Source organism: Rhipicephalus sanguineus, chromosome 4, assembly GCF_013339695.2.
Source record: "Rhipicephalus sanguineus isolate Rsan-2018 chromosome 4, BIME_Rsan_1.4, whole genome shotgun sequence".
NCBI lineage: Eukaryota > Metazoa > Arthropoda > Arachnida > Ixodida > Ixodidae > Rhipicephalus > Rhipicephalus sanguineus.
In genome coordinates, this window is record NC_051179.1 from 140035035 (window position 1) to 140060061 (window position 25027).

General features: G+C 44.5%; 2 long non-coding RNA genes across 2 annotated transcripts; both read right to left on the reverse strand.

Annotated features, from left to right (window-relative positions):
• Positions 1 to 5296: 5296 nt before the first annotated feature.
• LOC119390753 (uncharacterized) lies at positions 5297 to 9134 on the reverse strand. Its single transcript, XR_005183474.2, has 2 exons — positions 9042 to 9134; positions 5297 to 6589 (listed from the first exon to the last, which is right to left on the reverse strand). It is a non-coding gene; the product is annotated as an uncharacterized LOC119390753 (long non-coding RNA).
• Positions 9135 to 10730: 1596 nt separating this feature from the next.
• LOC119390752 (uncharacterized) lies at positions 10731 to 20482 on the reverse strand. Its single transcript, XR_005183473.2, has 3 exons — positions 20295 to 20482; positions 14898 to 15032; positions 10731 to 10897 (listed from the first exon to the last, which is right to left on the reverse strand). It is a non-coding gene; the product is annotated as an uncharacterized LOC119390752 (long non-coding RNA).
• Between the last annotated feature and the right edge of the window lie 4545 nt (positions 20483 to 25027).

The window sequence follows — 25027 nt, forward strand, 5'->3', positions numbered from 1 at the left end:
TGTAAGTCAGACCCCAGAGGCCCGCCCCTCTTGCAATTCCACGGGAGGAGCTAGTGCTTCGATCCCGAGTCCCGACAATGACCCTTGAGAACAAAATCACGCATTTCTTCAGCAGATCTCATCTTCATGACAAGTCGGCAATGGAAATGATGAAAGATATTGGCGAGGCGTGAAAAGCGGGCTGCTCACAACACCACTGTCGCACCAACAAAAATTGTGGTGCAGTTTTATTGCCTTACTCAGGTCCACTTTTTTTTTAAAGGCAAAACTAAAAAAGGAGAAAAAGACACAAGGAGAAGAGACAGGCTATCTGTGCTCTATTGGCTGTGCACGACTGCGTTGGCGTGCATAAAACTATACTTGTGTGGTGGGCACATGTCAAAATAAATTTGTGCTTTCGTGAAAATATATGGTTCTTGACTCAACATGTACACCCAGCGACAAGTCTCAAGAGGCACGCTTCGTGGCAAGTGCAAATTTCTGCAAATACCTCTGCAAATACCTCTTATGACCTGCTGTCACGATTTCACGTCACAGCAGTTGTAAGCCGCGCCACCAACAGAAAACATCTGTAGCCTTTACCCCTGTGCTCATACAGAATCCACAGACGTCTGGCAACATGTGGAAAAGGCATTGCCATATAAAACCCGGAGAGGGAGTGCGGCTCAAAGTCTGCGAGGTGGAAACGACTGCATGGCGCAACTCCACCGCAACAAAGTCATCTCTTGAGATATACCGCGGTGAGAAACTCGAAATAAGCACGGAAAGGATCTACGACAACTCGAAGGGGAGTGCTTTACTGGCAGAGGCGAGGGCGGGTGTGCTGCGGACGCGACTCTGGAGAGCGCGATTCACAGAGCGTCTCGTGAAAACATGCGCACTCTGTGGGGGATCGGACGAAACGCTCGGCCATGTTGTCCACGAGTGTTGAGAGATTCTTCCGCCAGCCGGCACAGCGGCGCTGCCCATCACGCTTGGCTTCGGTGTAAAGGGCGGAGAGCTGCGGAAGGTGGTGGAAGTGACGAAGAGGCGCCTTGAGTGCTGGTGGCGGCGCGGAGCGCTACGTGTTTAGTGGCAGCTCATACTTGTCTGTTAGCCAGTTTAGCAACTCTTATTGTTTTCGTTTATTTTTTTTTTCTCAGTCACGCCGGTTTTGGACACCAAACTACGGCGACCCATTCAAAAGGACAAGACCAAAAACATCATCATCATCATCTACCCTCCATTCAGTAAAGAGCTGACCACTGCCATTTCTCTAGATAATGTCGACAAACAGCATTCCTCTGTAGCCATCCATTGAGACATCAGTCACCATTCAAGGTATGTAAGTATTTTGAATATAAAAAAAAATGTCGCATAACGGATACTTGGTTAAATAACACACGGAAATAGTGCAAATAACTTGTTTCTACAGATTAGTAGCTCTTTTCTTTTTGGTTTGGTAACAAATTTTTTTGGTAAATAATTTGTTGCTGCAGATTAGTTTTTTTTCTTGGCACATTCACAGGCTCCTGTGCAACGTGTGCCGCGTCGCACGTTTTTTCTTTTTCTTGGGCGAGTCACATGCGGCCGCAATGTGAAACAAACACCGTCAGCGTTCCTTCGTGTTGTGCTGCCGCGGCGCGCCGTTGCATTTTCTTTTTCAAGCGAAGCCTGTGCGGCCTCACAAATGTCGTATGCCAACCTCGCAAAGGTTTCCTTGTCCTTTTATTTATTTATTTTTTTTTCAGATGACGAAGATGAAATGGAAGAGCCGTCTGTGGCGACTCCTACTGAAGAACTGTTAAGGTTTGCAACCCAAGTCTTCCGTAGACGTCGACAGATGGCGCACGCTGTTGGGATGCACTGGGGTTCGGGGCATGTATAACTAATGAGGGGCTTTTTGGTTGTTGGGTAGCGATGTGTGCGGTCGTGCTTTACTGCGTACCGGCATAAGTTACCACTTGCATGCTGCAATGCAGACGCATGCGACATGTTGTCAGAAGCGGGATGTCGGTGACTGCCATCGCATCGCAAGTACTCGCCGTTCGCCTCTTCGTGGGTCGGTGTCGATGGACTTCAAACAATGGCTGACGAGAACGCTGCACTCCAGACGCCTGTAAGCCTGTCGCCTCCTCCCCGGTTCAACTTAGAAAACCCAGGCGAGTGGACGCAATGGATTGTCCACTCCAGTTTGAGGACTACACTTTCGTGTCTGGACTATGCCGAGCTACAGATGAGGTAAATTTCAAACGCTGTTGTACACTATGGCCTCACAAGAAGCGAGACGCATACTTGATACATTAGGCCTCACAGCACCAGATTGGGCTTCCTTCGATACTGTAAAGGAAAAATTCCAAGGCTTACTTCGTGCATCCGCCCAACGGGGTTTGTGAAAGCGTCAAATTGCACCACCGAGTACAAGAAGAAGGCGAAACCGTGGACAACTTCGCTACTGCCCTGTGGGAACTTGTAAAAAAGTGCAATTACTCATCGAAAGACGTTGAAGACCACTTGGTGCGTGACCGCTTTGTCATTGGACTCAGGGATTCCTCGCTTTCCGATTTTCAAGCTGTGCCGCAGTACCAAATTAACACTTGAAGACGCCGTTCTGCAGGCTTGTATTCACGAAGATGCGCTCAAGGCCCGTGCAAACGCGTTCGAGGGGACCGACCAGTTTTTGACAGGGAATAGCGCTTCGCTATCCAAAGCAAAGTTTGGTCACCATCCATAGAAGGTTCCGAACCATCCATTGAAGGTTCCACAACTACTGCGTGTGTACTGGAAAGAGCGTGGCAGACTCTCTGTCATCAGAGGACTAAAAAGACGCTAGAACTGTGGTACCTTACTCGCTTCAGAAAGCCATGCTGTGCAGAATTCACGAGGGGCATCAAGGCATTGCAAGATGCAAAGCCCAGGCACACGAATCTGTGTGGTGGCCTACTATAAATAGCCAAATCGAGAAGATGGTTACGGGCTGCAAAGACTGCACATCAACGTGAGTTCAACACAGTGAACCTCTCATGTCTACTCCGACGACAAAGGGTCCCTGGGAGCGAGTAGGCGTGGACCTTTTTGAAATCCAGGGTAAACAATACGTTATTTTTGTGGATTACTGCTCTCGTTTCCCGGAAGTGATTAGTCTGTCTCAAACAACGTCTCAAGCGGTGATAGCAGTCATGAAGAGCTGCTTTGCTCGTTTCGGAGTCCCGTCAGTGGTGCCCCACAATGAGCCCCACAATGTACATGTCTATATACAGGCTTCTGCGACTGCATGTGCTGCAGCCGTGAGATGCAAGTAGAAAAAGTGGCAGAAGTTATGTCACGTGACAGATGGCAAACCATAAAGAACAGCATTCATTTCAATAACAACGATCTCCTAGAAGCGAATGCTGGCAAAGACAGGCTGTTCAAAATACAACCACTGATTGATCATCTGCTGCCAAAGTTTCAAATGCTTCCAAAGTCACAGGTGGTGGTGGTCAACGAGCAAATTGTGCCATTCGAAGGCCGCTCATCACTCAAACAATACTTCCCTAGCAAGCTTCACAAGTGGGGCTACGAGATTTTTGTACTTTGCGACATCCATGGACGAGTTTACGACTTCTCTATTTACACAGGGGACATCTGCCCTGTTCCAGGATTACCTGACCTAGGAGTGAGCTCTAATGTTGTGCTTGAGCTTTCGCGCTCTATCCTAGAGAATAAAGGCTACTTACTCTTTTTTTGACAATTGGTTTACTTCCATAAAACCGCTCGTGAATTTACATCAACGCGGAATTTCAGCCATGGGAACTGAGCGCAAAAATAGGATTTGTGGCTGCCGAGTGCCCAGCGATGCTGAAATGAAGAAGAACGGAAGAGGAAGTCACGTGGAAAGGCACGCTACTATCGAAGGGGTCGAAGTTAGAGTAGTGAAGTGGTACGACAGCCGGGGAGCAAGATATATCCAGCACATACGGGAGTGCCGAGCCCCTGAGAAGCTGCCAGCGGTACAACCACAAGAATAAAGAAGGATGCGAAGTTCAGCAGCCTGCCACTATGAAGACGTACAACACTTTTATGGCTGGAGTTGACCTACTAGACGGGCTGATGGCATACTATACAATTTTTCTGAAATCGAAAAAATTTTACCAGAGATTTTTTTTTTTCTTTTCATTTTGTTGATACAGCTGTTGTGAGCAGCTGGCTGCTCTACCGCAAGGATTGCTTTGCTCCAGCGATCCCAAAAATAGAGCAACTAGATCTTTTAGTGAAGACTGCTTTAGCCAGTCGCCTCTGTGCTCAGAACAAGGTCATGTTGAGGAAGAGGGGCCAACCGTCTCTTTCCGTGGAAGCAGAGCTTGAACAGAAGAAAAGAGAACCAGCAGCTCCAATCCCTAATTCTCTAGTCCGTTAAGACAATGTTGGCCACTGGCCTGAAGTGTCACAACAACGAAAACACTGCACAATGCCCGGCTGCAAAGGCCAACCCGTTTCATTTTGCACAAAGTACAAAACTCATCAATTCAAGTTGCTTCATTTCTTTTTACAAGAACTGAGATACAAGTTTGCTGAGCTCAAAGAAATGGGTTGTGAAGTGCGTCTGAAAACAAACGTTTTCTGATCACTTATGATCGGTTGTCACGTTTTCACGACATAGCCATAAATTTGTTCCTAAACCCTGACATGCATAAAAGTTTCCATGTAACCTCCTCACAGGCAGAACATAAAAAGAGACAGCAAAATTACTTCAGGCTGAAACTTTTACCAAGAGGCTTGGTGAGTATTAAGCTGCAGTCCGCCCAACTTGGTTTTGCATTTGAAGCAGCAATAAAGGAGTCTTGTAATAATATTTCTACACGCGAATGACGGAATCTAGCAGGTTCAAAATAGCATGAACCTCTCTAATAGTAATCTTCCTCTCATAACACACGTGCAGCTCTGCTGTGAAAAATGTGATATTACCAAATCCACAAAGTCGACATCGAGCACAGAGTCTCGATCGATGAGAATATATGGTGAATGTTCAACAGTTGAAGTGCTTTGTACGAATTACATTTGCTCGAAAAATGAAAAAAAAAAAAAAGGTTTTCACCAAAAATGGACAACTGCCACCCAGCGTAAGGGTGGTTTAGAATCTATGTTGAGAGTAGTGTACCGTGACTGCTCACTCACAGGCACCCAAGCAGCACCAAGATGTTTTGGAAACCAGTTTCAGCGGCCCCTTTTCACACCTCTTTTAGCCGCCCTGATGTGGGCCAGCTCAGAGTGGCAATTCGCGACTTAAACGCTCTCAATGCATTGGATCCTATGGGAGCTATGCTGGAATTGGCCGAAAACAACGTAGCAGTCAGAAAAACGCAGTATTCTGCAACAGAATGGCCGGGTCCTATTGTATTAGGGCAGTAGAAGAAATCTGTGATGGACAAACAACATGTGAGCGAACCTGCATTTCATCACTATGTCAGCCGTTCCACAAGCAAGGAACTTGTATGTTCTTATAAAAAAAAGCATTAATAAAGGTATCTTAAAGGGCTGTGAAAGAGAAGGACACGGCTTCTGTCAAATCAGTAAATTACCCTTTTAGAATACCACAACCACAACTATTGCCACAAGAAGAGCGAGAACACACACGATAAGAAAATACAAGTGGCAATGCTACCTTCAAGTTCCCACACCAACTTGCTATGATGTCATGAATTTTGAGGGTGTCTAATAGGATCCATGTAGTCCGAAATCAGTTAAAATGAAGTACCCTGTCCTCTAAGGGGCCAGACAGTAAACATACCAAGTTTCAGGACATTTCGTAGAGCCAATATGGCAAAAATACAAAAAAACGCCTTAGAATCCATGACATCACGCTGACATCCATGAAAAGAGATTTCAGAGCAAAATTTAAGAATGAACACTCACCATTTTCTTTTGCATAACAAACACATGAGGATGATACTCATGACAGTAGAGCTTTCATAAAATAAGCTATCAATATAAACTGATTCACCATTTCATTTTGGTGTCACTTCAATGCACCTTTAGATTAACCTTTTCAATGCAATTTTGAGTGTGTGCACCCAATTTCGTCACTATGTGCCAAGGAAAAAATGCTATTAGTGATCCCCACATCCCCCCTAACACATCCTGTCTCAACAGAGTTTGGGAAGTGCAAATGGGCATGTACATGCTTATTGCAGCTCATTGGTTTACCTACAGAACCACTGCGTTGCCACAAGCACTCCAGAGACTTGAGATCACAGGGAAGGCCCAGGAGTGGGATGACTTCCTCGGAGTCCACCTCCAACGGCTTTTACATCAACAGAAGGGCCCTCAGTGTCTCCCATCTCGGATTCCAGCAGAGAATTAGCAGCGTGGCAGAGATCTTGGAAACCTTAATGATGTCGTTCTCTTTGAAGTAGGATACTCCCCTCGGAATGTCCATCCACAAGCTGGCCCTAAGAACAAACTTGCCTTTGGTCACTGCTGCAACAACTTGTGAAGTCTTCCAGCTGAGTCAGATTTCCTTTATAGCCAGTGTTGCCAGCTGCCACTTTGCAGCAGCTCTACGGCACTCTATCCTTGTAAGCTATCGGGTGAGACCTTCACTGTCCTCCTCTTGTCCACCGGCATGTCACTGATAAGAAGCAAAAAAATATGGCAATGAGTGAATCGATTACAGACAACACAATGTGTGCACAGATATATGCAAATAAAATTCAAGAGCCCTTGCCCCATCTGCAAATTGGGGGCAAGCGAAGCTTTGCATCTGCGTGCCTGTCATACTACTTTTCCTTGTTTCTTTCTATCGCATTGCGGAATGTTCCCTCCTAACTGTTTCCTTCCTCCATGCTGGGAATAGAGCTCTCCTGGCGTACGTCACACCGCGGCGTCTACATCATTGGCACACGTGCAAAGGCGGTGGTTGGCAAAGCACTCCCGCTGCTGGCTCTGCACGGTGCAGTCACACGGTGTTTGGCGCACTTTTTTTTTTTTTTTTAACCTTTTCGAAAAGTTCATCTTTCGGTTCCAAGGTTATTCGTGGTATGTGTCAAAGAACATATAAAATGTGTCGTGGACTGTGTGACGAAAAATTTGCCCCACTGCTGGCTGTTTAACTTGGAGAAGTGAACCCACGTGGTGGTCTATGCGAGGAACAGCGGCATCGTCTTCGAAAATATGCCGCGTTTACTGTAGCGTGTAGTGTGCGTTGAAAGGCAGCAACGATATCGGTTCACCTTTACGGACGTTAAAACTGACAATATTGTGTGTGTTGTGTGCTGGGTGAATAACGATGCATCTTGTTTGCAAAAACATTGGCGTGTTATGTCTAACAGGGCCATTTGCAGTGACCGGCTGTCGACGGAACATCAGGATTGGACATTTTATTTGACGCGATGATATGAGAGTGCGTACATCTCAGTGTTTGTGCTGCGTGCACACACACACACAAAAAAAAAATGTGCATGATGTCCGGGCTGAAAGGTGAGACTACGCATGAGCTACCAGCGTGTTTTAGCATTGCTGAACATGCATGTAAGGTTTACCACAGCGAATATGCAGAACCATACGCGTATCGCGTTTTATTGGAGATGTACGTCTTAATGGAAACAGTGGAGATTCTTGTTTGTCATATTCTAGTTAGCTTATCTTTCCGGCTTGATCTTTATGAAGTGACATTACGAGTCTGTGTACCAAGTCTAAAGGAAAGGAGCAAGTATGGAAACACACTGTAGGCATCAGATACAGTGAAGTAATCGCGCAAGTGGTTATTTATAATTAAATTATTGTGTTTAACATCTCAAAACTGCTCAGTGGATTATGAGAAATGCTGGAGGGGAAAACTTTGCTTTAATTTTCACGAGGATTTGTTAACCTCAACTGAACGCACACCAACGAGTGTTTCCTTTTTCGTTTTCTTTTTTTTTTCCATTCATCTCCGATCAAAATTTTGCGCCATGAGTGAGAATCTAATCCGTGACCTCGCGTACAGTAGCTCAAAACCATATTGCCGCCAATGCTGTACATCGTTTAAAACTGCAGTGCAGATCTCGCAATGGAAATTGGGTACGTTGACATCCATGCTATGCTAATATTCCTCCAAACACCAGTCGTAGTGAAAATGTGCAACGTTCGCGTTCGAAAAGCATAACATTTTTTTAAGGCTGTCATCCACGACGAGCAAATCATTACATGTTGACCTAACAGAATCGTTCATTACAGGCAGTGACTTTTCCTTTCAACAGCTGTGACTTCAGAAAATAGAAAATTGCAAAAACCTCTATCGAAGTAATGCAGACACGCAGGACTGCTATGCAGAGAGATCCCGCCAGCGGAACTTTCTTGCCAACCAGCACCTGCTCCGAGGGCGGAACTTGGGGGCGGGACACTGCCAGTGACGTCTCACTGTTTGCAAACAGGGAGAGGTCTATTGGACCTTCATCCACATGCTTAGCAGTGCAATACTTCAGTTGCTAGAGGCAACAACAGTCATGTGTTCATGTCCAGGCAACAATGAAATGTGGCAACGTGAAATGACAAGTCACCTCGACAAAAGGTCAGACTGCCAAATAAGAAATGGCTGATCGCCGACAAGCGCACGATCGAGAGAGCATTGATTGTTGGAAAAACAGTGCATACTTGTTCGCATGTGACCATCACACCTTTGAGGGCCACATTTCTGTATATCCACTGGCACTGGGTTTTTCGTGTAGGACACCATCACAGAAATCTGTGAGTTGTAAAAGCTCAACTTAAAAACGTGAATCTCTTCTCGCACTGATAAAGCCATTAGATCGAGAGGACTTGCGAGCTAGTCCACATTGTTTTTTTTTTCTGGCGGAAAAACTTTCCTGCTGCCATCTCGACTTTTGGGGCCGTGCCGGGAAAGCGCCCCCCTTACTTTGCTAGTAATTTCAACTTGCTGAATGGGGCAGGGGTGCTTGCTCGGGATTTTACGGTAAATTGCCGACTTCCAGTACCATACACGTTTACGCCACCAATACCAGGCACCTGATTTTTTCAACTTAATAAAACTCGACAGCACCAACAAACCTATGAAACAAGTGAATACATCCGAACATAGTTACCCTTTCATAGCAACTGGAATCTGGCCATCTACCTCTTGGACATTGATGGACAGGCGTGTTAGCAAAGGGCTGTATCCAATGTTCTGGCGCAGCGCAAGAAGGCCACTTGTTGCTGTGATCCTTCTTTTTTATTGCTGCATAAAAACAAATTATGTCTGTCAGCGGCCAGCACAAAACAGGAAATGTCACGACACAAACGATATGTTATGTAAAAAAAAATGTGCCAGTTAAACAAGTTAACCCTTGAAGGACACAATGACGTAGGACATTATGAGGCTTCAACCAGTATTTCAATGTCATTTGTAACAAACATAGCAATAATTAATTAAAGCTGTGCATTTAAGTAGACTCTCGTTAAACGGAACCTGAAGGGACCAAGAAAATGTGTTCCATTTAACAGGAGTTCCGTTTACTGAGAGATGAACAGGAGTGCAGAATCCAAGTATGAAACCAATTATATTAGATGCAGTTGTTCCGTTTAAGCAGCAGTTCCGTTTAACAGATTTCCGTTTACTGAGAGTCTACTGTATATACACAAGCTAAAAGAAAAAATTTTTAAGCCAAAGCTCATAAAAGAAACACTGTTATCAGAATTTAAAGTTGCCTGTGCTTTCACATCAGCGATAACTCATTTATTCTGTAATATAATCGGGTGCAACTTTAGAAGTACAGTAAAATCTTGTTACAAGAGACACTTTTTAAAAAAGAGATTTGAAAATAGTTTCGTTAGTTTCCCTATGCTCACCATGTTAACAACACTGCATACAAGAGACATGATTACAAGAGACACTCGGTTACTAAGGGCAATCTTTTAGGTCCCTAGAGTAAATTCTTCACTTTTTAGAAGAGACACAACCCAGACGCACTCATGCAATGTGGCTGACGTCATACCAACTGGCATGCAGTGCAATTTTCATTCCCTCGGCTCGATTCTGCTTCGTTCTGCAGACAGATGTCATTCCTCGCATGGTTGTGACTACAAATTGCACCAAAATTTCTGCCATTACGCTTTTATAAACACTGTCGCATTGCCACACCGACTCTGGGACAGAGCACCGAGTTGGATGTCCAGTGCAGTGTCTGTGGTTTGTCTTGTACACCAGTAGTATTTAAGAGCACTTCAAAGGTGTTGCGAGCAACAGGAAGGCTTGTAGAGTGAAGTGGTTTACCTCCAGAAGTTGGGAAGGCAGCGAATACACCCTGCAGTCACTAAAAAGAAAACTACAATGAATGACTGACTTTTCCAAGCCATCCTGAGCAATTTCCTGTAGATGTGTTTGAACACACTTTGATGCTGATGCATAATAAAGTGATCTAGACCAACTCTTCAGGGTTTATAGAACTTTTGTTACAAGGGACATGTTTCTTGAGTCCCTTGAGTGTCTCTTGTAACTTGGTTTTACTGGAAAGTGTATGTTTAGTTTTGCTCGGCACAGGTTTGACCAAATCAGAGTTCAGCCTTTACTGGGATGACTGCCCATCCTTCACTGTCAGAACTACAAGACTGTGGATTCCCAATTTCCTTTGCCAGCCTACGGTTGCCAGTCCAACTGCTGCTTCCTTAGATGGTTCAACTGGTAAAGTACTCCGTACACTCTTCAGTTACACACTCAAAATAAAACGCCAAGCCTGCAAACTGTACCTTCAGCAAAAAGGGGTGCCTAGAAGTGTAACATTACTTGCCTCATCCCACTGAACTCATGCCAAGAGGGCAACCTTGCATTTGCTTCGAAATTCATCGGAGTACGAGGTACTTCCTTGCCAGGGCCTAGAATGTCAGAAACGTGTGCCTCGCTGGTCAACTATGCCTCGTTGTTCTAACTGTCAAGCAGCCTTTCGTGTTCACTGCTCCACACCTACAACACAATAGACAGGACTTAAAAAACATGTCCAACCTCACAATCAAAACGAAAGAGTGGTTCAAGAATACATGATGACCTGCTGCACAGCCAGTGCTTAGCCCTTTGAGACGCTATGTACACAATTGTGTACATCACTTGTTTTTGCTATTTGTATCAACTAGGGGCTAAGAAAGAGAAAGATATATATTTAGCTTTGTATGAATTGCGCCTCCTGTATAATAAATTTGTCTTCATTTAACTTCGTGTTGCAGCGCTTTGTTGAATATGATCACTTGCTGAAGGCAATACCACGTTCAACAACAACAATAATAATAATACTACTAATAAAAATTGGGGGACCCTTAAGCTTCGCCTTTAAGAGTTGAACGCAATAGCGAAATCCGGCCCCTAGTGCGCACTTCAACCACTAAGTGCATACTTATTGATGTGTATTGTTGCACACACACGCGCGCGCATGCGAATCCTACAGGTTTTTTATCTAAAGCAAGAGTCGCATGGCCTCCAAGATACACGCCGCACGCTCGCCATCTCGGAGGCCATGAAGAATCTCACAATGCCTCACAGATGGCAGCACATTATCTAGCGTTTGCTGTTTGCTTGTTGATATGTTTTCCGCTAGATGGACATAGTTGTCCATATTTAGAGCTGTCTGAAAGTTCGTGTGTGCTTTTAGCAGCGATGGCTGCACTATCCTGGCCTTTTTCGACATAGTTTGATGGCCTCCCAAATGCGCCTACAAATCGCCGAATGGGCTCGTTTTCGTCGCGACACCCGTCCAACAAAATGCATTAAGGAGACTCCTTCCACTACATGGCATTTATGTAGTGTTTTTTTCCGAAGCACCTACAAGTAACATGGTGGCTTTGTGGTAGGACACCCGCTTGCCACGCGAACGGCCCAGGTTCGATCCTCAATGGGACCGAAATTTTTATTCTTTATTTTATTTGCTTCTTTCTCGATTTTTCGCTCACGTTCGATTTTTTGCTCACAACCAACGGTGCTGACGCCGACGGCGGAATTTCTGCGACACGAGCTCTCTAACGCTATCGCGTTAATAATAATTGTTGGGGTTTAACGTCCTAAAACCACGACACGATTACGAGAGACGCCAGAGTGAAGGGCTCCGGAAATTTCGACCACTTGGGGTTCTTTAACGTGCACCTAAATCTAAGTACACAGGCCTCAAGCATTTTTGCCTCCATCGTAAATGCAGCCGTCATGGCCGGGATTCGACCCTGCAACCTGCGAATCAGCAGTCGAGTGGCATAACCACTAGACCACCGTGGTGGGTCACGTTTGACGAGCTGTTTGACATGCCGCTTCCTGCAAGCCATGCGAAAAGTATCATTTTTCCTTGCTCAAAATGGCCATAACCAGAAATCAATTTGCACTATATTTCTAGCCTGAGATTTCATTCTATTTATGCCAGAACAGAGCAGGAATGACTTCGGGATAAATAACGGCAGGAATGGAAGACGGAAGCTTGCAATGAAAAAATCCATGAACAGGGGGTGGGTGCTCGAGCCGACGCTTCGAAAAGTGGACGCGACTTCTTCCAGCTTTGAAGATGAGAAGTCCACTTGTCGAAACGTCAGCTCAAGCGTCCACCCCGTTTACAGATTTTTTTCATTTCAGGATAAAGAGATATTTATTACAACCTAATTAGGATTAGTTATTATAACACACATAAATTAACATGTTATGACATTATTTTTTGTTGCAATAGAATACTGAATGCCTTGAAACAATGTTATATCGATCTGACCCATTTGCAGGCAGTTCTTCGTAGGTGGCGTCTGAAAGGGTTACAAGACCAGGAACTTAGGAACACCGCTGTGGCTCATTTGAGGGCGCACTGATTCATATTATTGGTGAATGTTTAGCACCACAAAATGGCCAAGCATCAATACAAAAATGTGACATATGGGTACAGTGAACTTTCTTGAGCTTCTACCTTGAAATGTTCATGCTAGCACCTAATGAGGCACCCAGCTCGAATATAAAATAAGTAAGCTAAAGCAAATTATACACTGTACCGAACCCACTGTTGCATTTCTGAAGGGGTGCGACAGTTTCACCGGGACACCAGGCAAACCTCTCTATCATCACCGTGTGGGGCTGTCGTGTGCAGAAGTGATGTAGATGCACAAGGAAGGAAAATTTACTTGGCCTATTTTACGTATGTATTTACAAGGCATCAGGCAAGGAAAAAAAAAGATAAACTGCTCTCAAAAGAGCAACAACAGTTAGCGGGTACTCGGTACCCTGAAATCCCACAGAATACTCTTCCATTATGGTCCTAGCCGCTCCTTTAAGTTGTCAATCAGTGGACACATACCATCCGCCAAAACTGCACCGACTGAAATGCCCTAGCTGCATTTTCTACAGTCTTGCAATGCCCTGAAATGTTCTTTTCTCTCATACGTAGTTTGAATACTTGTGATTAATTGTACTGGAGCCATACTACGTCATCGGGCTTGTGTTCTAGAATGTCCCAATGGCGGTGCAAACCGTGTCTTACATTTACCTTAATTTCTTGATTACTAAAGTGCCGCTGTACAAAACATTGACATTTTAGACATTCTCAAGCACTGACCTTTCACTCTGATGTAAATTGTTATTTGCCTTTAGTGCTCTTTTGAAGGGAAACTAAAGAGAAAAACGAAATTACCCTTTCACAATCCTAAAAGCCCCACTCTAGCCACAAGAGAGAGCTTAATGAGCGAGGAAATGAGCAAAAAGAAAACACAGGTGGAGACGTAGCCTTGAAGATCCTGCACCAACTTGGCATTACATCAAAGATTTTTGAGGGCCTCTACCAGGGCCTACAGAGGTCTTAATCAGTAAAAATGAAGTACATTATCCTCTAAACAAGCCAGAGACATAACATAAGCTTCAGAAAATTCTGTTGAGGCAATATGGCTAAAATACAAGAAACACTTTGAAATCCGTGACATCAGGCTGTGCAGAGATTTAGGCGTGAAACTTAATAATGAAACTTTGACCTTCATCTTCTATTTAAATAATGGACCTATAGTTGCAGAATTAAGGAAAATAAAATGTTCAAAGAATAATTTATCAGCTTAAAGTTATTCGTTATTCCACTTTGCTGTCTCTTTAAAGGGCAAATAAACAAACCCACGGTCCAAAATTTGTGATGAAGAGACAAGTGCATACTTGTACTTTTTGAACACTGTGCCAAGAATGTTGCAAATAAGCAGTGTAATAATGAAGTTACAGGGCATGAAACAATAACTTCGGCTGGTTTCGGTTTCACGGCCTACCCACCCTTCTCCCCTGCACTGAGGGGCAGGCGTAGCCTGTCGTCGTGACTACGCCTATGTCGGCAACATAAAATGATGTCAGCGATTACATCATAGGCGCGCAGTGGATGACCAAGCAAAGCAAGGCTTCCTCTACACATCACTCATGTCAATCACTTACAGGTGGCACGTTGAGAAGTTTATTTCAAGGCACTGACAAGATAAACAAATACACAGCACATGCGACGATTGCGCGGCCAAGACCGCATCACTACAGGGCCAAGGCACAGTTTCGTAGGGCGCAGCACCCCCAAATGGCTAAATAAAATTTCCCGAAACCAGCCATCATTTGTTAAATCTCTAACTCCCTTAGAACACTACACAATTCATTTTTACCAAACAGAATTATGCAGACCCTCATAGACGCTGTAAAAATCTGTGACATCAAGGCGAGTGGTGCGGGTAACTCAAAGCAGAATTGCAGCTGTATTTTTGTTTTGGCCGTCCTCTCGCTTACCAAGCATTTTATTGTGGCAATAACGGCGCTCTGAGCATCTGAGAAGGGTAGTGCATGAAAGAAAAATCATTTCACTCTTTAGTGTCAATGGAAAGCCTGCAAAAAGAACAGTATGCACTCGACTGTACACAAACCTTTATGGCAGTTGAGTTTTTCGAAATCTTCGCAAAGCCACGGATTCGGAACGGATGTCGCATTGGCAGTACGCACTCACCTTGTGAGGTGTAGCTTTCAGACCGGTGACAGGGGAAGTGCGAGATCTTCTTTGATTGCATTTGCCACAAACTTCCTTTTGAAACGAAGCGGGTGCGAGTCTCCTCCTCCACTGTTTCCTTCCACGTCTTCAAGTCTGTTCGTGATCAGAAAATAAAGCATATCGATGTGCACACAATCTGGCAGTACGTTTGTAAGCCCCCTTTGCTGTCTGTTCTGTGGAATGCCCTTTGGATTAATTTACACGCGGAAAAAAAATTTCATGCGGCTTGTATCATGCAGGCAACCGCAACAATATGGCACAACGCACATCACCACAGCGAAGGAAGAACTCGTCATGTGAGACACCGATGGAGAAGCTCTCCCAGACCACACCAGCTGCGCCAGCATGCAGCCATGCAAGTCTCGTGTATATAGCCTCTTAAACCGTTTTCAGTTAGCTCTTACGTCTCACTACCCTCATCAAATGCCCGTCGCTTGGCCATGACAGCTTAAGCGTTCATGTTTGTGTAGACTGCATCTTAAAGCACATCATGCAGGACAACTAGGACTATTAAAACGTAGGAATCATAAACGTATTGTATAACTATGTAGCGATAACTAAGATACGAAGTTCGGTAAAATGTTTAATCCCATTTATGACAATCAGGCATTCACTTTTGGCAAGCAGAAGCGCAAGACCCTATATTATAAGGCTAAATTTTCAACAAAGAATATGTTTCACAATGTATCGTAAAAGGTGAAGTACTTCAGGCTAGTCACTATGTAACACAATGCTGTTAGCTATGAATGAGATCATAGAAAATTAGCGTGCTAATTACCGCAAGTCACACATTACTTTTATGAAGAACCAACAGTAAAGCTACTTGTTTCATGTGTTAAAATTAGGTATGCTTTCTACAAGTATACCTCACAGCTTTCATACAGAGTGCTCTGTTAAGACGACAATATAAATAAAGAGTGAACTATTTTGCATCGAGGGCTAACAGAAAATATGCTATAGCTCAAAGTTGGTTCTATTTTCTTTCATCAGGATCATAATTAGTCATCAGCACATCACCAGAAAAAAAATCTAACATTTGTTAGAGGTTGAGTTACCTAGAGCAGAAAAATAACCGCACTACAGCTAAAAGCTTCCAGAACGTAGTTAGCTACCATTACGATGAGCAAGTAACATTTTTATTTTTCCATTACTGTCAGAACAGCAACTAAAGCGTCACAAGCACAACATATTCTATTTGTTAGTCTTACACAGAGGTACATTTTTTAGTCTGACACTAAAGGCAAATAACAATTTATGTCAGAGAGACAGGTGCATGTTTGAGAACATCTAAAACGTCAATAATAGCAGTGCTGTAGCAATCGAGAAGTCAAGGTAATGTAGGACCAGGCCCGTAGCCGGGGGGGGGGGGGGGGGGGGGGGGGGGGGGGCTAGGTAAAAATACATACTTCACCAAAATTTCGGGGGGGGGGGGGTGCCTAGGCACCCCCCCCCAAATTTTGGTGAAGTATGTATTTTTACCAAAAATAAATAATAAAAAAATAGGTTTTTTTCTTAAAAAGTCAAGGTTTTCAGCAAGTGGGGCCCTCCACCCTCCGAAAGAAATTCCTAGCTACGGGCCTGTGATGATGATGATGATGATGATGATGATGATGTGTTGGCGGCCTGCCCCTTTGCAACGGGGGAACACTCTCAGTGTCCTGACCTCAACAAAAAATAATAAAACAAATAGAAAACAAGAAGAAAAGGGAAAAAAAACAGAATAAAAAAAAAACGGAATGAAAAACACACAATAAAGGCAGGAGACGCGCACAGGGCAGCCTAGGTCTTAAGTCCGGCGTGTAGGACACTATATGCGCCACCAGTGGGGCACTTTGGAACGAGCCCGATGACGTCAAGAGTCCCGAGTATAAATTATCACTAGTATTGAAGCTACTTATGATAAAAAAAGAACATTCCGAGCATTGCAAGATGTAATAAAATGCTGCTGGTGCATTATGTTTGATTCAAGGAAAAAAAAAAACTTGACATTGCAGTGGAGAACAGCGCGGGCTGTGCAAAAGTTCCGTTTTTACAGGGCTGCGCTCCACTCGCGCGGTCACGTCTCACTGGTAAGTTCATTGTCACGTACTGCTGCATGTGCCTTGCACGCTCATGAAAGTCGCTCTAACGAAAAGTTCGACAAAATGCCGTGTCCATGTGATATTGTGTAATGTGCCCTTCAGAGCAGAAACCTGCTGCCGAGCAGTAAAGGCAAGCAACGTTGGGCAAGGCAAATGCTACGTCAGGAGGCCTTTTCAGGTGCGCGATTTTTGAAGTGCGCTAACGACTGTGCAGACCACTAAAACGTGATTTTCACTCAAAATAAGCATTTCCTTGGCATGAAACAAGCACTACAAGGTTTCTGGAAGACTATTTCAACAATCAACGTCGACTTAACATTTGCCTTTAGTGTCCCTTTAAACAGTGGTACTGAGTAAGGCAAAAAACATCAAATAACACCTGAACAGTCCAGTATTTCTTGTCACATTCTGCGGCACTGTTCAAACTAATGAATCTATACCAACATGCCTAATCAGCAGTTCTACTTAACTGCATTTTATTTGACAGAGAATTTAAGGCACGTTACATGCATTAGCGCAAGGTAGATGCAACACACAAAGGATGTCATAGCAAGTTTTAGAGTAGTGACAAGGAGATATTGCCCTTTCTGTGATAAATGCACATATCAGCATTATCCTCTTCCATTTTTTCGTTTTTTTGTTGCTCAAATGTCATTACTTGTTGGATGAAATGATGTTTTAGTAACTGTAACAGAATAATATTGCCATTGCTGTGTAAAAAGTAACACTGTTACAGCTACAAGTTACTAGAATAAAGGAGAAACCAGTCAAAGTTTGAAGCAATTAGCTGATGCACACTTGTCGGTGCTTTGTTCATGGAAGTGAGCTTTGTATAAAATAGCATGTTTATTTTATTAGACTTTCTAGGCAGCCACCCCAGCTTTATTGGTGGCTTTATGAAGTGTAATTACTGTTAAGTCGTGCAGTCTGTTTGAATGACACCCACATGCATGCTCAGCAAAAGTAAACAAGAGAAGTTTGTCGCGTTCTAAGCATCCATCAAACCAACAATCCCACAAGCACATTAAAAAAACTAAAGCCGTGCGACACATCTCAATACCAATCTGTGCACTGTTACTCCTCATAATTCTCCTTTTTACACGTGGGTGACGGTCGTAGTACTGATACCACACTTTTACAGAATGTCGTATCAGCTATAGGTGTTTCAATTTACACTTTCAGTAAACATGAAATTCGTTTGACACCTACGTGATGTCCAAGCATTATTTCGGTAACGTGACGCTTATGGTGGTGTGAATAAGGCTTGGATATAAGATTAATATTTGATAAATAACACCGATTCCCCAATTAAAAATATCGCGGGCCACATGTTATAGCAAAATTCAAGGCAGCCAGCGAGCAAAGCATGCCAGCTTTGTAGAAATTCTGTTAATGGCGGGCAACATGTTGTCAGTCATTTGTTGCCAAAAGAAAAAAGATCAGTTTCACAATACTGATTCTTACATAAGACTGCAAAACCTCAATGACATGTTCTAGTTTGTTACCCTTTCCTAGCTCTTACACTTAAATGTCAGATTCACTTTAAATTCCCACAGAGTTGTACGTATTATTAACATCCTCCTCCTGTCTGTGATAATGAGAAAGATTACTGTCTAGGTGCCCCTTCTGTCATGCCCCATGCACTTATTAACAGGCTCGGCAGGCAATAGTGCTCTTACGCGCCAAATAACATTGGGGCCCCAGCAGTGGTTGCTTTTGTTTTTTCACAGTTTATGCAACAGATAGCAATTATCGTCTCCACGCAACCTCCTTACTTGGCCTGCTCACACAATCACTAGATTCGTTCGCCACATCTTTGCATCTCAGCAGCATGTCGTAGCTTCATGTGGCATGCATCGCCCGGACATGAAGCCACCCCATGTCCAGACCACCCTCACGGGTTTCTCACATGCGCTGGCAGGGTTTGGCGGCATAAACAATGCTGTGGTAGCGTTTTGGTGTCACTACTTTACAGTTTTAGGTTTAAAAACAGGAGAAAGAGCTTCAGAACAGGCTGGCCGACGTTTCGATAGGGGATCTATCTTTGTCAAAGGCGCCTTGTGATCCCTAGCGTGTTAGTTTAAGGGGTTAGTGATGACGTCAACCCCTTAAAACTAACACGCCAGGGATGACAAGGCGCCTTTGACAAAGATAGGTCCCCTATCGAAACGTCGGCCAGCCTGTTCTGAGGCTCTTTCTCCTGTTGTGAAACCTATAACATGTATCCATCTGTCGGCTCCCTTCTTGATCTTACTTTACAGTTTTATGTGTTGAAGAATCGAATAATCCCCTTCTAGATTTTTTTTAACTTCATCACTTGTACAAAATTCGAGCATGGTCAAAACTTCATTAAATCGAGTTTCAACAGTATATTTTCTAGACAGGTTTATAGATCTAATGAAACCTGCAAAAGGTATATATGCCACCGTCCTTTATCACATGATATTTGCACAGTCTAAAAGAATTAATGTGTGCGTAATAAATGTAACAGCATGACAGCAATGTGTTACTACAATATTGAACTAAATTGCATTACAAATGGCTCATGATGGTAATGTCTCTGCTACAGAATGACACCAAAGTGTTACGATTACAAGTTACTTCATTACTCAATGGTTACATGTTCGGCACGAGTCAGGTCGCAGTGCAGTGAAATACACAGCCAGGTAAAGCGAAAAATCCTTGCGAGCTAATTGCATAAATCGCAAATCAAGACGTCCCTTTGCGCATTACCAGACTAAAAAAATGTAGTGTTCTCACATGAGTTAACAGTAACAATGATGGTTATGGATCTGCCATATTCTATTTTTGTTACACGAAGTCGGCTGTACCTTCTGCACCCCGTTACCTTTTGGAATTCGAAGAGGCTACAGGAAAGAAAGCCTAATTATGATATGCTGTTCACAGTTCTACCTGTTCATATTTCTACCCTGTGACACGAGAAATATGTCATTTAACGAATGACATTTGTTGTGCTTGCCGTGTTTATCAAGAATTAGTCCTGCGGAATCTCGTGGAGGATTCCGCAGAATTGATTTACGTTGTCACCATGAGTAAATCATTTTTTTTTTTTTTGAGGTCTCGTGGAGGACGGTGCCTTGCACTGACAGCTCGCTTTGCGCAAGCGCGCAGATTGCCACAATGAAAATTGTTACCCGAATACATAAACAGTAAACTATCCGGCGACGCCCTACAATATACTCGCGCAACACTATGCAGAGTCATGCAGTTTGTTACCACAAACCCGAGCTAATGTCGTGATGTCGTGCCTTACCTGCCGTTGTCAGAAAGCGATGCTCCTGGCACACCGGTTGGAAGTTATTCATACTAAAGAAAACTTCATCACACTCGTACTTCGGCAGCGTGATGTTTACCTTGCGCACATTTTGTATGTGCCGCTGCACATTGCACTTGTTGGCATATCGCACGTCACAGTACCGACATACAAAGGCCGAAGTTTTCTCCGTTCGAGAATGAGAGAAACACGCGTGGTCTCGAACTCTAAGCAATCTCTGGAACAGCTCGAACCGACCGACTAACTTCTCGAAGTTCGAACGGTTCGAACTCACCTACACCAACGACATGAGCGACGAGCTCACGAGCACCAAACCGTGCAACTTTCTTGCATTTGCCGCATTTGCCAAACGAGTGCGCGCAGGCGTGATATCCGCGATGCCATTGCGCGCGCATTTTTGAGTGGCTTCCGGATTATGCAGTTAGCCAAAGCATAGCCTTTGAGATTTGCGCTGTAATAGGTGTTTCTTTCGTATTTGTGTTAACTCTGAGGGCAGCGTACGTGGTAGTAGCTTTGCAGTTTGTTTTTTACCGAGTTCCTTCACTTACATTAACCTTATTTCTCCCTCTATTTTTCTTTCTGGATGAAAAGATAAATGGATTTTAGGAAACGTGCATGGATGGATGGATGGATGTATTGGCCTCGAGGCCCACCACTGGAAACGCCGGCGCCACCGTCGGCGTGACGTACTTGGCAGGATCACGTGGTCTCCGCGGCGGCGTCGGCTGCTTGTGGCGCACTGCCGCGTGCTTTGAAAACGAGTTTCAAGTCCCACATGCACTGCGGTCTGTTCAAATTCGGAAGTTTTCTCTCATTTTCTACTCAAATGAAACCATTTTAATAGAGTGGCTGCCTCCGAAGGCGACGAACATGGGGCTCTACCGCTCGGTGCCGCAGCGCCGCGCTTACGCAAAGGAGCCCATGTGTCAGCCTGCACTGGTAACCGCGGGACAAGAAACAGCGTGAAGCATGGGTTGTAAAGCTAATAACCGGCAAGCAGCCATCCGCTACGAGTCTTGTGTGCAACAATCACTTCCGCGACGAAGACTTTTGTTACTGCGTCGGGCCCGCGATGTTCGGTGAGTAGCAGAGAGCGCGCACTGAGACGATGGCTCGCGCGCGCTTCCCGCCGGCAAATGATGCTTATCTGCCACAGGATGGTAAAAGCGCTACATTTTACCACGTGCGATGCCATCTCAGAACCCTCCAATGCGACCTCTTGATCGTCGGCCCCGTGCTCAGCGTCCACAAAATCGGCTGCAGATGCACAAGTCATTGTTTAGATACGTTGAATTAAAAAACGCACTAGGTCCCTTATGCATTCGTTAAAGATGACTAGAAGGCGAAAGCCATCTTCTTCTTGTCAGTCGATGTACTGATTTTCCCCGCGTTACTGTATTTCTTTCTTTTTCTAGACGTCGCATGCTACTACATGCTCGGTCTCGTAGACTGGTTCTCCTTCCACCAGCAATCTCGAAGTGGTGAAGCTTTAGTCTATGAATTTGTTGATCACAGAGAGCGGCACGTTCACTGGCATGCAAACGGAACGATATAAGGAGCATTAAAAAAGGCGTCGCATTTGCTCACGTTTTGTGTGAGCACCAAACGAAACGAATGCGCTGAATAAAGAAACAGAAGCAGTGGCATTTGCCCGCTGAGAAGACCGATCAATACGCAGTGCGAGACAACTTGTCAAATGACATTGAAACGTACCCGAATTTAGACTGAAAAAGAAAAAAAAACAAACACTGAATCGTCGGACGGCAGATTACAAAGTTGTCATGCGCACCGAAGCCGCAGTTGTAAGGAAATTGTTTTGAACTGCTCTGATAGCGTCCGCGCAACAGTAGTTGTTTGTTTACTCACAAATTCTCATGTTTTGCGGCCTAAAGTTCACAGCGCGGTGCCAAAACGCGCTCGTAGCAAAAGCGAAACCATCAGTACGAACATACATGCAGACGCTCATACATGTAGAGGCACCGTCAGTCGTCGCGAACCCGTGCGATCGCTGGCTTGAGGCTTCTTTCTGTTATGCTCCGTTTGGTTATACAGGCAGTCTACTCTAACGAGATATTTCACATAGTTTGCACTCAGCGAGTGACTACCTTTCACGCAAGAAGCCGGTTCAGGGTCTCCAACGCGGTGACAGCGCGAAGCGGGTGCTCGGTTTTCTGCAAAGAGACAGCGACTGTAGACTATCTTGTGCTTTCAGTTCGTCGAAAATGATTATCTTGACAGTAAAGAACACAGTTCATTTCGAACGTACTTACAGAAATGCCCTGGAGGGCTTCCGCGAGGTGTTTTTGTAGGGCGCCGACAGCAAAACCTATGGAGAACGCGCCGGCGGCATCCTGCCTAGCACGCAATCGAGGCGCGTCCGATAGAGGGCGACTCCGTAACTCCTCGAGGCCAATACGGCTGTGCCCTTTAGATCGGGCGGCGGCTCAAGCCACCTAGCCATAATGTTAAGTACTATCCTTACGTACCGAAGGATTACATTTCACTCGTGCTCATGCTCGTGCTACTCGTGCCTTGATTGTAGCCACCAATCGGTTAGCCTCCTCCTGGTTATTTCTAGTCGTTTAAAGTCTATTTTGCCTTCACTGTCCCTAAACCCCAATGCTTTGAAAAATTCCGCGCCATTGTGAAGCCTTTTACAGACCATTATCAAATGTTCAGCTGTTTCCTCCTCCTCCCCACACGCACTACATAACGTGTTTGTCCTTCGTATTTGCCTCCGTTCCAATCACTACCTCATCCTCTTCTCTCTTTCTACCGCCTTCATCCCCCCCCCCCCCCCCCCCCACGAGTGTTTTGGTTGAGGTGTCCTACACAGAGACAGTTATCGAGCACTCTTCCCCCATTTTTTCTCCTTTTCCTCTCTGATACCCCTATACCAAGAATAATAAAGAATCACATCACTTCGTATTGGCTCGGTACGTCTTGGTCCGCAATACTCCCGTCCTGGCCTCAAACAGCAGAGAACTACCCCGAGAATTATCGTGGATCTTTTCTTTTGCAATTTCCTGCTTGAAAGTTCGGTAGGTCTCCAGGGATGATTTCGTAAGCATCCCCATTTTCCGCATGTCCCTCCCTGTTTCCTTCACCTTCTTCTTAACCTATGTTTCCCTTTGGCTTGGTATTCTGCTGTTGTCTAAATACTTTCTTGACAATTTTCGAGTTCGCTTCCTCCATTTAGTATCAACATTCTTCATGTACAAGTAGCTGAAATCTTTCCTAGCCCAACGCTCCTCTCCCATTTTTCTCAATCGCTCCGCAAATTCTATCTTGCTGCTAGCTTGCATGCCCTCGAACGATGTCCATCCCATGTCACCCTGTACCCCCTGATTTGGGGTATTCCCGTGTGCTCCCAAAGCAAGCCTACCTATGCCACGTTGTTAATTTCCAATCTTGCCTGAACCTCTGATCTCATGCACAAGACCGCATTGCCGAACGTCAAACCTAGGGACCAAATTACCGCTTTCCAAATCCCTCTCACAGACGTCATACCTATTGTAGTTCCACAGTGCCCTATTTTTCATTACAGCTGCATTCCTGCTGCCCTTAGTCATTACGTATCTTTCGTGCTCCCTTAGGTACTCAGCCCCGTTGTTTATCCCATACGCCCAGATATTTGCATTTATCCACCATCTCCAGCGTGACTTCCTGTATCATATGCTCACTGCCTTCATATCATTAAGAATCATGATTGCCGATTTTTCCCTACTAACTTCAAATTTAACCTATCTCCCTCATTACCGCAGATGTCTATCAATCCTGAAGATCTTCCTTGTTGTCGGCCATTAATACTATATCATCTGCATACATCAATGCCGGTAATGACTGTTCAACGTGTTTTCCTTGCTTGGCAAAAGAGAGGCTGAAACCTAGTCTACTCCCCTCTAATTTAGCTTCTAATCCTTGCAGATACAGCATAAATAACAGAGGTGACAAGGGACACCCCTGTCGAAGCCCGCTCTATATATCTCTATATGTAACAAGTTCGGATACCTGTTTACCTTGTTACTTTTAGGGGCGAAGCTCCTTAAGGCGGCACCCGTTCGTTCCTCGTAGTTGTCGTAGTCGTTGTGCGTAACCAGCCGTAACGCTAGTACCAGATCTTGACCTCCAAGGTGGTGCCGGTGGGAGATTTTTCCTGTGCGTTGTTGAACAATAAAAATTCGCAGCGTGCGCGTTAACTAAAAGCCGAATTCTTCTGTCTCTCATTCCCCATTAGCAGCCATTGGCATGTTCCAGTAGGAAACGTTAGTAGAAGTAGAAGTGTAAGTGTTAGCTGAAAGCCGACTTCTTCTGTCTCTCATTCCCATTAGCAGCCATTGTTTACCTCCAAGGTAGTGCCTGGTGAGATTTCTCCTGTGCGTGATTAAACAATAAAAAATTTGTTCAAAACGCCGTTGATTGATGAAATAAACCAACGAAAGACGCCAGATGTTTCTAAAGCAAAACGAAAAGACGCCAGCTGCTTAACGAAAGACGCCAGATGTTTTCTAAAGCAATGGTTTTCTAAACAATGAAAATTCACAGCGTACATGTAAAATTAAAGTGAGCTGCAAGTCGTCATAATACCTCATCGAACCTTTAGTATAAACGCGCCCGATCTCACGTCGGTGATGATGTACTGGGCAGAATTCACGGAAGATTCACGGTTTACCGATGAACCTCCGCAGCTTCGCCCACTCATCATCATTCAC